Below are 13,036 nucleotides of genomic sequence, written 5' to 3'. Positions count from 1 at the left end.
TCTTAACATTGAAACTTTGATCCTGTTTTTTCTATCGCAAATGTGTTCAGCAATATTGGCCAAAGGAAAAAAAAAGAACCAGTGGTTGCTGAACAACCATTAAAAATTAAGTGGTGGGCACAAAAACCGGTTTTTCGGTTTTCAGAAAAACCGAAACCGGTTTTTTTTGAAAATTTTCAAAAAACCGGTTCGGTTTTCTTCGAAACCGGTTATCAGTTTTCTCCAAAACCGGTTCGGTTTTTCACCTGATCCGGTTTCGGTTTTCTTCAAAACCCATTCCATTTTTTTTCCAAACTTTGTTCTATTTCTGACCAGAATGGTGTTTCGTTGTTCTCCGGAAACCGAATCCATTTCCACAGAAATAGTTTTGTGTTTTTTCGAAAAGTTTTCACCGAAACCAGTTTCGGTGAAAAACCGAACCGGTTTTGGAGAAAACCGAAATGTCGGTTTTTCGGGTTGCGGTTTTTATAGAAACCGGTTTTCGGTTTTTATAAAAACCGGTTTTGCCCATCCCTATTAAAAATCTCGAATGGCTGCTTGAGCCCCGGAGGACCCATGTACCTTGGCGCCTATGATTATGACAACTTCTAGTTAAAATTAAGAAAGAAATCTCAGCCTAAATTTTGAACACAAATTTACAAACCCAGAAGAGGAAAGCTTTCCGAGAATGGAGACGAGACGAGAAAACATTGTTTTTTTTTGTCTCGTCTTGTGGCTAACACTTTTGACCAGTGCGAAATTCTCGAAATAATAGTACAGTTGTGGGAAGCGCATTAGTATGTGGGGAATGTGCCTCGATAGCAGCGTCCTCTCAGGATCTCGCGACTTATATTCTTCATAGTAATTTGTCGGGGTAATTTATTACGAATCAGTGGCGGCTTTTGAGAGAAGTTACCAGTAAAAATTTTAAACTGTATAGGTACAAATTAACTGAAGAAAACTTATCCAATATACTAAATGTTGTTGTATATATCTTTCTGATTTAGTTTTTAACTACCAAATTTGAATTCAAGTCGCATAGAATTATATACAGGGTGTCCGGCACCGCCACTATAATAATAATAACAATAATAATAATAATAATAATAATAATAATAATAATAATAATAATAATAATAATAAATTATACTTCACGAAGTAATAAGTGTATTTCAATGCGTTTTTTTCTTTCGAAAGTCAAAGTAGTTAAGCTTTTATGCTGATTAGTAAATCTCCATGTGTGCACAACGTGTTGCTCTACAGACGTCCAAACGAAATTCTGTCTATGTATTTCAAGCATTTGCGCTGTTGTGGTTTCACAATCACCAACAATCCCCCGCCGCCAGTCAACTAAATTCGATACTGGAGTTCTATAAACATTGTCCTTTATGTATCTCCAAAGAAAAAAATCCACTTCGGATAGATTAGGGGATCTTGAAGGCCATGCTGTGAGCCAGCTGCGTCCGATCCAGTGATTATTGAAGAGGAACCCTATCTTGTTGAAAAAAAAAAAAAAAATGCGGATATATCTGAGAAAAGACGTAATTCTCTAGCATATCCAAACAAACATTTCTGTTGATTGTTCACTGAAAACAAAAAGAATCAATCGTTCCTTGGACTGTAAGACCGCAACAGACAGAGACTTTCGAACTGTCTTGTTCAACTTTCCTCGCTTCAATTACGAACAATAGAGATGAAGACTTACAGTATTGCCAGCATACATTTTTTTGAGTTGCTTTGTCTTTAAAAGAAAGCATCGAAATAAACTTATTACTTGCTGAGATTCCATGGAGCTCTATGCATCGTCGCTACTTTCTAGGAAGCGAAGAAATCCCAGAGAGAAAAAATAGGCTTTGTCATGACCTGCAAACCAGTGGGAAACAGCCTGTTGGACCTCGTTGTCCGACGAAAAACGTTTTCCCACACAGGTGTTACTTAAGGTCTCGGAAGAGGAAATAGTCACTACGGGCCATGTCCAGACTGTAGGGAGGATGATTTAACACTTGGAAACCACAGCCAGCAATGGCAGCTTGAACCTTCCGGGCCGTGTGGACAAACATTTGCTACGCGGCGTTAACATAAACACTCCGCTTACGACCGTTGTGTAGCTCCGACTGACTGCAAATTGCGCAGTGGGGTTTCCCACAATGGACTTGGCATGCGTGTCAGGCGTGATCAACTCTGCTCCTTCCTTTCTGCCTACGCAGTCAACTTATTGGACGCCCCTCGTATATATATATATATATATATATATATATATATATATATATATATATATAAAATGTTACTTCCGGACCGCATGTACTGCTCGAACTTAGGTAGATTCTTTACCTTTGTGGAGAATTCGGCTTCTTAAAATTGTAAATGATTAGAAGACTCTATACCGCAATTTATGTATTTTTTGTTGTGTCCAAAATAAAGAGGAAAAGGTACCACATCTTTGATGTTACTTCAAAGCAGCCCCTAAATACAAAGTTAATCGAGGAAATTTTGTCGCTTTTTGTAGATTTAGGTGTTCAATTGGCCCTCGCATTGCGAATTGAGGAGGTACCATTTCGCATTAAAGTTGAATGCGAATGGAGATAAGGCGAAGGTCAGTTGTTGGTGTGGGTATATCCAGCGTACTACCAGATTGTGGCAATTCAGTTACACCGTGAACTTGCGTAAGGACAGAGTGAACATAGGACGCTCCACAGAGCGTCATGAGGACGTGTGGTCAAACGCCACTGCAGCGAGGCGGAAGTATGCTAGGCCTGTGATGAGGATGACGTGACTGCGCGGACAGTGCAAGGGTGGTTTAACAATATTAAGTACGGGGACGAAACACTCGAAGACTCACCACATACCGGAAGACCAGCACATGTACAAAATGAAGATCTCAGGTAGCAATTAAGTCGAACAGTGGCCAGACATGTAAGGAACTGGGACTACAATTCAGTATGAGTGGAGGAACCATTCGGCAGTACATCCATCAACTTGGGAAGCACTATAAGTTGGGTCGATGGGTCCCACATGATTTGACTCCGGCAACGCGAACAGGCACTTTTGTTTCTTTGCTGTCTTGTCTGAGGAAGGAGCCATTTCTGTACAGGATGTTGATATGTGATGATAAGTGGGTTCTGTACGAAGTTTGACGGCGCTATCATCATTGGTTAGCATCCCACGAACTGGTTCCGAAACAGCCGAAACCAGCATTACACCAGAAGAAGGTCCTCCCGTGTGTTCGGTGGACTGCTCGCGGCATCGTGCATCGGGAACTGCTACCAGCTGGTCAGAGCATCAATACAACTGTGTACTGTAAGCATTTGAGCCGTGTTGAAGAAACACTCAAAACTCTGGAGCCAGCACTTCTGATTCGTAAAGGGGTCCTGTTACAGGACAACTCTAAGCCCCACATGACTAGGATGGCGTGGGACACCATTCTGCGCCTTGGATGGGAAACACTCTATTACATCCGCCATACTCCCCGGACATAGCTGACATGTCGATGTTCGAAGGTGGTGGGTAAAATAGCGATAGAACTTTCTTGGTTACCTTTATATAATAGCCTTTGTTTGAAAGTGGCAGAGTTCCTAGCGATGATACAATACTCATGGGATAGTTTGTTGATGGAAATTCCAGTGCTAGCAATTACTATCTCATGCGTTTTCAAAGAAAAGTGGCATTGGGCGTTATAGCATCAAAGCTAAGTGCTAATTGCCCATGATTAATCGTAAGTGTTTGCTCAAGATAGCTTTTGAGGTTTTTACATTTCCACGATTCAATAGATAAGAAAAAGAAGGAAAGTAAAGATCGTGTGAAAACATTCTCAACATCTCTCCTACCGATATTTTGACAGATTATGAAATTTTGTATTCGTTAAGCGTAGAGATTTGTATGGGAGATAACTGAAAGCGTGGGAAATTCTTTTCAAGTCTTCAGAGATATTGTCAAGCTTTGGACGTCTTAATAAAGCAACGGCTGCGAAGGAATTGCTTGAGTAAAAACTTACTCGTAGAATTTCTGTTGCAAACTTAAAATTATTGGTTATGAGCACGAATTGCAGGCATAAAATTTGTGATCTAAAAAAGAATGTGGCAACAGAAGAAAGTAGTACATTGTGTTGCCAATATGAGGGAGTTCTTCAACGCTGGTGCGTAGGGGTCCCTGATTCGATCTCAGCTCACTCCAAGTTGGCTTTGTAGTAGACATCGGCGCAAATCTGTCTTCAACATTAACGGAGGGGGGAAGACCGTTCCCATATTTTTTTTTTAAAGCAAAAATTCAAAATGTTTTTGAAGTTGGAAACCAATACTGTGGAGGATGACGGGAGCAGAGTTATCTTCAACTTTGGAAGGCGGGTAGATTTGAGGTTTATTCTGGGGGTGGGTGGTGGAGAGATGAGACTCATATTACGGTAAATGAATATGATTTCTGAGGTGAACTTGTTGTATATTATACAGCATGGGACATCAATTTCATCCCACTTTCCTTTGTGGCAATCAGACACAAATCTTTACCTACACTTCTCCGTCAAAAACACATTTCAAATCGGATTATTGGGGGGGGGGGGGAAGTCCCCCAGTTCAAAGATTTGGGGAACATTGTCTCCCCCTCATGTCCCCGGGATTTTCACCAGTGGTGGTATACAAACACCATGTGTGTGGGTTTTCTCGGGGTTCTTCCGTTTCTTCTCCCTTTCTTCATTCCACCGCTTCTCTCGTTTCTTATCATCACTGTGCCTTTCAGCTTACACATCATAATCGTGGGTCGTAAAACGAAGATTTTATTTCATTAAAAAAAAAAAAAAAAAAAAGCTCTTGGTTCTGTGATACGTGGTCGACACATTGCAAGATTATTCACAGATAATATTAGGGCCATAATTTTATAACTCCCAAAATTTCCAAGATAACACTGAAAAAACTGCCATTTAAAAAAACTGCAACAAACTAAACTTATTTCTACAGTTACAAGGTGCCGATTCCCTCGAGAACTTTGACGTAACCGCTGAATTTGCTATTCTTCACCAAATTTTTATCATTTCCCTCCCAAATTTTGAGTAAACTATTTCCAGTGCAAAAATCGAATTCGGAATTTCAACGGATTTATACAATTCGTGGTCCATAGACACCGAAAAAGTGATTTTTGGACTGTCAGTCTGTTCACCCTGATGTCACACTCGCCTAGAGCCATACCATTCAACATATCTCAACCAGATTTTAAGATTTTAATGAGATTCTCCAGGTGGTTTCGAATTTTCTTTCTACTCCTAAAAATAAGGGTAGAAATAAAAAAAAGAAGTCGATTTTCTCAAAATATTTCTCAAAAAGAGCTCAGACTATTTGCTTTGTATTTCATAAATCAATTTTTTCGAAAACAATCCCATCACATGGTATAAGTAATCGAGGCGTAATAGTTTATTCTTGGGGTGAACTTTTTCGGACAATTTTCTCAAATACTACTCAGGTAATTTTGTTCATATTTCAAAAATATTTTATTAATAACTTACAACGTTGTGTAAGTTATTCCCCATGAAAAAATTCACAGCAGTTTACTCTTGTATTGGGGATGAGCTTCTTTACAGACTATTTTCTCAAAAACGACTCAGGCGATTTTCTTCATATTGTATAAATATTTCATTATTATTCCTAAATATTGTTAAATAACCTCCATGAGAATATCTACAGGGGGTAGTTTAGTCTTGGAGTGAGTTTTTTCAAACAGTTTTATAAAGTACAGCTCCTGCGATCTTGTCATTATTCTATAAACAGATATTTCAGTAATAACCCTACATATGGCAGATGGTTACATATGGTTACTTCTTATGGACAGATTTACAAAAGGTAGTTTACTTTTGTAGAAGTTTTTTTGGAGGGGGGGGGGTGAAGTTTTCCGAATTTTGTTCGTGTTTGAAATTATTCCATTAATAACAGCACAACATGATAGTTGTGCTGTTTAGTTTAAGAAAATAGTTGTGCTTTTAGTTTAAGAAAATAAAGCAAGAAAATTTAGTGGTTTGGTCTGTACTTTTTATTTAGTTTTAAATTAGATCTGTAACCTGGTATATATATATATACTTAGAGTTATATTGTCAGAGGTTTGGATATCCCTTTCAACAAACAAGCCATTTCAACAATGAAGAAAATTTAAAATAAAAAATCGGCACGGATTGTTGTCTTCGATAGGTTATGAAGTTCCTTCTCTAAAAGTTTGAAATCTCTAGTTTGAACTTTGTAAGAGAAATCGTGAATTATCGTGAAAGGTAAAAAATACATGAGAGATATACGAAGACTGTAGTGACATCTATCGGCAAAACTTGTCCCTTTAAAGTAACCTTAAGTTAGTTACTTTGCAGTTTCTGACCACAACAAATTCCGTAGAAGCTCTTTCTGCAATGCCATTAAAATTATTTGCTTTTATGAAGATTTGTCATTTTAATTTGTATGAATGTAATATTTTCTCTTAGTAACGTATTGATATCATTGCCTCTTGCAATCACTGTGCATCATGTAAGTTGTTTAAAGCATACAATTAATGTTACTATTACATACGTTGGGAATATTCATTACAGTAACTTATCCTCAAAACTTGAACTCGGGTTTGAACCTGTTTCTTTACGTTTAACTCAGTGTAACCTACCCTTATAGTACCGGTATATTTTACTTTATCACAGCACATCCCTTTATGACGGTGTTCATAAAAGATTTTAACTTAAAGGAAATCAATCAAAAATATCGAGACTCCCCTGGAAACAAATAACACGTCCCGCCATTGATATACACCCACATAAATTTTGGAAAGTCGACGCCGTTGAACTTCTGTCATAGGAATTGGATATTCAACCAACTATGGAAGATTTGGTAAGATAAGGAAAAATTTTATGTTAGGTGAGGCACGCAGGTAGCCAAGAGGGGGGTCCGGGCCCCCCTTCGAGACCAGAAATGAAAAAATTAAGGAAGGATGAAACAAAATGAAATGTGAAAAAGAAGGATCAGCGTTAAAAAAAAAAAAAAAAAAAAACTACAGGAAGCTTTTGGTTAATCTTTCTTATGAGGAGATTTGTATTACTTGCAAGTTGCAGAATTCTCAGAATTTCTACTACTAGTCAGGGAGATTTCAAGCTTCACAAAGTACAGCGCCGTGGAGTAACAGCGTGGACATTTTTTTATCATACTTTTTTGTCATCGCATCCTTCCAGAATCAAACATGTTATTTCAAAAACAATTTTCTACTGCTCCTTTAACCTGTCATTTGGAACCGACAGTAGTTGACGGAATAATAAAAACAAAAATTTATATGGAAAAGGAGTTCTATTAGCATTTGATTCAACAGAAAAAGGATCGCATATATTGTAAAATATTTTAAAAGACATTATCGAGTATATACTTTTTATAATAGTGAATATGCACTTTTCATAATAGTTGAGATCATAATGAAAGAAAAATTGTTATATTTGAATGAACAAAGAAAGGAGCGTAAATATTGTAAAATCTTTTTCAATAACTTTTTTTTTATTCTTTTATTACTCGAGATTTCTTCATAGTTTATTAAAATACTTATAAAATAAAAATATTAAAATACTCTTATTGTCCTAACAAACCAAAAGTAGTTTACATTGATCCAGCTCCTGAGCCTTCAGAATTTTATATCACGCCCCTCCTCCCCCGTTACGAAATCCTGGCTAAACGAATCAATATATGTTCCAGTAAAATAGTTTAGAATGATCGAGCCCCTGGTGTGATGATCACAGTATTTCATGTCACGCCCCCCCCCCTTCCTTCACGAAATCCTGGCTACGTGCCTGAGATGAAGGGGAAATTTTCGTAAGGAAACATACGAACATTGATACAGAGCAGGGTTTGGAAGTCTAGTCATAGCCATATCATCGCTTACTGCAGCCTCAGAATCATGTGCTTTATTCATCTCTTGTTACATTTGTTTTATGGTTAAGTTTGATCGTTACCCAAAGAAAATAAATTCCTGGAAATATTTCTGCTAACACGTAATAAAAAAAAATGCCGTAGTTGCATGATTTTACATATACATTGCATACCACAGAATTTCATAATGGAAAATTTATAGTTTGTGAATTGAAGTGTGTAGATCTTTCATATTCTGCGCCATCGTTATAGAACAAAAGAAACTTACGTCATTAGCCTCGTAAATGTCAATCTGTGACAAAATATTGTTATCATTATTTAAAACATGACGTGAGAAATATTTATTGATGATCCAAAAGACATTATTTTGTGGATCTTTTGGTTTTATGTTGTGAAATTGCGTCTGAAAATTTCTGATGTCGTTGCCAGTGAAACTAATAAGCATTTGTGGTTGATTTCTAAGGACAAAGACAAATTGAATGTTTTGTTCGTTACGTTTTTCATAGTTACTTGAGGTGGATTTGCAAGTGTATAGCTTACGTGACTTCTTCGCTAGAGCAAACATTTGTTCTTGTTTACTCGCGTAGGTTTGAACAGGGATGACCAGTTCTGTAATGTTTACTTTCCGGAATGCGGAAAGTAAAATTGGAAAAATCCCAGAATTTAGAAACTTCCAGATTTCGGAAAAAATCCGGAATTTAGAAAATTCTAGAATTCACACAATTTCAGATTTCGGAAAAAAGCCGGAATTTAGAAAACCCTTTGAATTTTTCAGGAATCCGGAAAGTGAAACTTCCGATTCTGGAAAATAAATTTTGCAAAATCCGGGATTCCGGAAAATTTAGGCCATCACTAAATTTATTATTGAAATAAATGATAATTTTTCATTGAAAATTACGGATATCCACTCCAAGCGTGCGACAGTGTTCGAGCATCTCCTAGAAATTTTGTGGGCGTGCTCAACATTGACACTTAAAAGAGAGTAAGAGAATTAGAAGAAGAAACAAGAGAAAAAAGAAAAACAAGAGAAAATTATAATATTCCATCGCATTCTTAAATCATACTAGAAACCAATATTATAAAGGTAGCCAAGAAAGTTCTGTCGCTTTTTGTAGAGGTCTTCGTTCAATTAGCCCTCACACCGTGAGTTGAATGCGAATGAAGATAAGGCGGAGGTTAGTTGTTGGTGTGGGTATATCCAACATTCTACCTGGTTGTGGCAGTTCAGTTACACCGTGAAGTTGCGTAAGCACAGAGTGAACATGGGACCTCCACATAGCGTCATAAGGGCGTTTATGCTGAACGAGTTCAAACTTGGGTCAAACGCTGCTGCAGCGGGGCAGAATATATGAGGGTGTCGTGACTACGCGGACAGTGCAGCGATGATTTAACAAGTTCAAGGACGGTGACGAAACATTCGAAGACGCTCCATGTGTCGGAAGAACAACATATGTACAAAATGAAGCTCTTTAGGCAGCAATTGAGGCGAACAGTGGCCAGACATATGAGGAACTGTGACTACAATTCAGTGTGAGTGGAGAAACCGTTCGGCAGCACCTCCATCAACTTGGGAAGCACTACAAGTTGGATCGATGGGTCCCACATGATGTGTACTGTCAGCAGTTGAGCCATGTTCAAGAAAAACTCCCTGGAGCCAGCATTTCTGAATCGCAAAGGGGACCTCCTGCTACAGGACAACGCGTAGCTAGGATGACCCGGGACACCATTCTGCGCCCTGGATGGGAAACATTGCATCCACCGTACTGCCCGGACGTTACACCATCCGATATGACCTATTCCATTCCTTGGACAAACACGTTAGAGGACGCCAGTTCAAATCCCTATTAGAGGTGCAAAATACACTTTTGATACCTTCTTCGCTTCACGGCCCACCAAGTTGGCAGAAGGTCGTCGATGCTAATGGGAAATTTATGATCTTCGTGGTACGTCTTAAGTGACATATCGACGTTCGAAGGTGGTGGGTGAAAATGCGACAGAACTTTCTTGGTTAGAGCGGAGATGGATGTGGGGAGGATATAAAGTTTGAGCAGGCTTTACCAGGGATGAAAAGACGTAAGAATCCAGCATTATGGCGCTAAGGATTTTTTAAGTGACAAGTTGAACAAGTTTTTCCATGATATTTTCAGCTAAAATCTTTCACACTTCATGTGTCAAAAGTGGTCTTCGTTAAGAATGGCGTGACCAGAACTTAGAAAGGTGATTAGCCTGGTTACGCCACCATATACTCATTCAGGAATACAATTTTCTACTGTATAAAAAAAAAAAAAGAAAGAAAAAGGAAAACGCACGAAGAAATTCCATTTTCATTCAAAAATACATAAAACTGCATTTTCATGAGGGTAAATTTTCAAAAATTTCAAAGGAGTACCTTCGGAACCCCCCTAACCCGGAGTTGTATTCCATATTCCGAGATCACCAATCATAAACTGTGAGGGCACCTGCACTAATTTCCAAAACCGATATGTTTAGAACAATGGTGGCTAATTAGTAGAGACGAAACTTTTTTGTTAATGCGATATGTGCGAAAGGTTAAAAGAATGCGCATATTTTTCAGGAAACCTCAAACTTTTCGTTTCAGACCCAGAAATCACGTTTATATTATCGCGATTTTTTGCGAAATTCGGCATTACTTGCGATAAATGTGAATGAAAACGAAAAAGTGGAATTCTTGCTAATTATTGCTAATACAGTAATAACTAAAAAACGCATTTACAATATCATTTAACTTTTAAAAAACGTTGTATTTACGATAAAAGCTGTGCAAGTTATTTGATCCAGAAACTGTTCACTTCATAAAAGATGTACCGCCTTATGCAGAGTCGTTTTGAAGAATGATTAACGTCATACTAAAGGCCTGACTACTACAGGAACCTTATGTTAGTCGAACTCTCTAGTATGGCACTAATCACGCGTCAAAATAACTCTGCATACGGCCCGTAGAGTTTAACAAAACTGAACTGTTGTTTAAATCATTGACTGTGTTTTGTGGTGAAAACGTTCATGATCTGTTGGTTGCTCACCGTGAATTTAAAAGTAGGGTTATTAAAGTTTTCAACAGTGAGAGTAAGGAAATTGACATTGTATCATTGTTAAACAGTTTAAAAGTTAACCACAGGTCTTTTGCTGTCAGCTCGTTACGTTCAATATGGTTGCCAGTTTCAAGTATTGAGAGGAGCAAACTTGAAAGGAGAATTGGTAATATCTTACTGCATGTTATCCTTGAACTAAAGATAAGGTTAGAAGAAGTGTTCAAATTTTTGCATCAATTTCTATATTTCAGCGAATACATTAGTTAGAATGTGCACCTAATTAAGGTATAAGCTCATTTTGTATTAGATATACACCTTACTACCAAAACTATACTGTTTACAACTTCCATATTAAAGAGAAAAAAAAAACGTGCTACATTAAAAAAAATAAATGCGAAAATTGTGATAATTAACGGTACAAAATATAAAAATTGTTACGAAAAAGTTTCGTCTCTATCAATTAGTAATGCATTGCGGTGCAGAATAAAATAAGAACCATACTTGGAGGTAATTTTCTATTTTCCTTGTCTCTACGTGACGAGATGGTTTTCAGAACTAGGAGTAATCACAGTTGAGCCGATAATACAGGGTTATTATAAATGATGGACCCATTTTTAAAGATGTGTATTTATTAAAGTACAAACCCAAAATGAACAATCTTTATACCAATGGAAAGTGGAAGTTTCAAAGTTTTTTTTTTTTTTTTTTTGCAATACCTTATAAATGTTCAATGTGTCCACCGTCTGCTGCACGGCAAACATCTATGCGGTAGCTGAACTCGTCGTCCCACACACGAGCAAGTGTATCTACTGTTACTGAGTGCACGGCAGCTGTGATACGGTTCCGCAGATCGTCCAGGGTTATTGGTAGAGATGGGACGTAAACAGCTTCCTTAACATAACCCCTTAACATTGTAGTGCCCGCTACACTACAATTTGTGACTCACTTCTTGCTAACTCAATAATGCAGAAAACCTTGTGCTCAACGGTAGCCATCTCACTCAGAAAGAAGAGGGAAACGAATGGCGGCCCATTTGCCGCGCGAACTCTATCGGCCGCTTCGGGAACCATCATTGCCCACCGAAACTTTCAACCTTCCTCTTTCCATTGGTATAAAGATTGTTCATTTTGGATTTGTACTTTAATTACTACGAATTTTTAAAAATGGGTCCATCATTTATAATAACCCTGTACTTTAGAGTGTAGGGTCAGAGAAGGAACGTGCCTCTTGGGAGTTAAAGCCATACTAAAAAGGTAAATTTCTCTATTACCATTTTTGCTGTGTGGAAATTCATATTAAAACTGTAAGTTTTAGTTTGTTTTTTATTTATTTTTTTTTTTTTACCAATTCCTGTTTTAATAGTTTAATTAGATTGGTGATGTCTATTGGTATGATGCTTAATTGATTTCAGAAAATCATGTCTCGCTATCTGTTAACCATTTTGCTATATAGTGACAAACGTTAAAACCGGAAATAGTTGACTTTATTGCTTCCAGTTTGAATTCAGGGTTAAGGGAGGATATGGAACCTATACTTCGGATACGAAACTGGTTCCGAGAAACCACTTTTCGATAACTCTTAACCATTCTTGTTTTACGTAGATTTTAATATTGAAAGCGGAAATGAATTTATTTCTCTTCCGGTTTGAATACAAAATGAATGGAGATAGTAGAACCTCTTCTTGGATCCCTGAATCTATTCCAGAAAAGCACTTCTCGATATCTGTTAGTGTCTTTGCTCTAATACCTGTCAACAGACAAGCTGATATACCGGTTGTATAAGACTTCCGATACTTCTACATAAGAAAGTTTGGAAGTCTAATAATATGTTGTAATAATGTGAGTATTAAGTGGGAAATTACTACAAGTTATTATTATGAGTGAAACTACGCAATTTTGTACGTTCGTAAAAGGAATGAAGAACGGAAGAATTCATAATTTAACTACACCTTGACCTCAAGAAGTAAAGTGCAAACTTGTATTTTGTTTTGTGGTTATTGTTTTGTTTGTTGAAGACGCTTTCACTCGATAACTAACTTGGTGGCAGAAAATTCAGCAAAAGATAAGAAGAAAAAACGAAAAACCTTGAAAATGGGTGAAATTCTATTGTGAAGGCCACTTCGCTTGAACGGTTGAGTGTTTTAGTTCC

At 37.5% G+C, this 13,036-nt stretch overlaps 1 protein-coding gene across 4 annotated transcripts in view; it reads left to right on the top strand.

The window, feature by feature from the left end:
• The window catches only part of LOC145670463 (alpha-N-acetylgalactosaminidase), a 97,981-nt gene that overhangs the window by 27,935 nt on the left and 57,010 nt on the right, over positions 1-13,036 (top strand). The window lies entirely within an intron of this gene.

This window comes from Thermobia domestica, chromosome 14 (assembly GCF_964235325.1).
Source record: "Thermobia domestica chromosome 14, izTheDome1.hap1.1, whole genome shotgun sequence".
NCBI classification, from domain to species: Eukaryota; Metazoa; Arthropoda; class Insecta; order Zygentoma; family Lepismatidae; genus Thermobia; species Thermobia domestica.
This window is presented reverse-complemented; position numbering and strand designations above follow the sequence as displayed.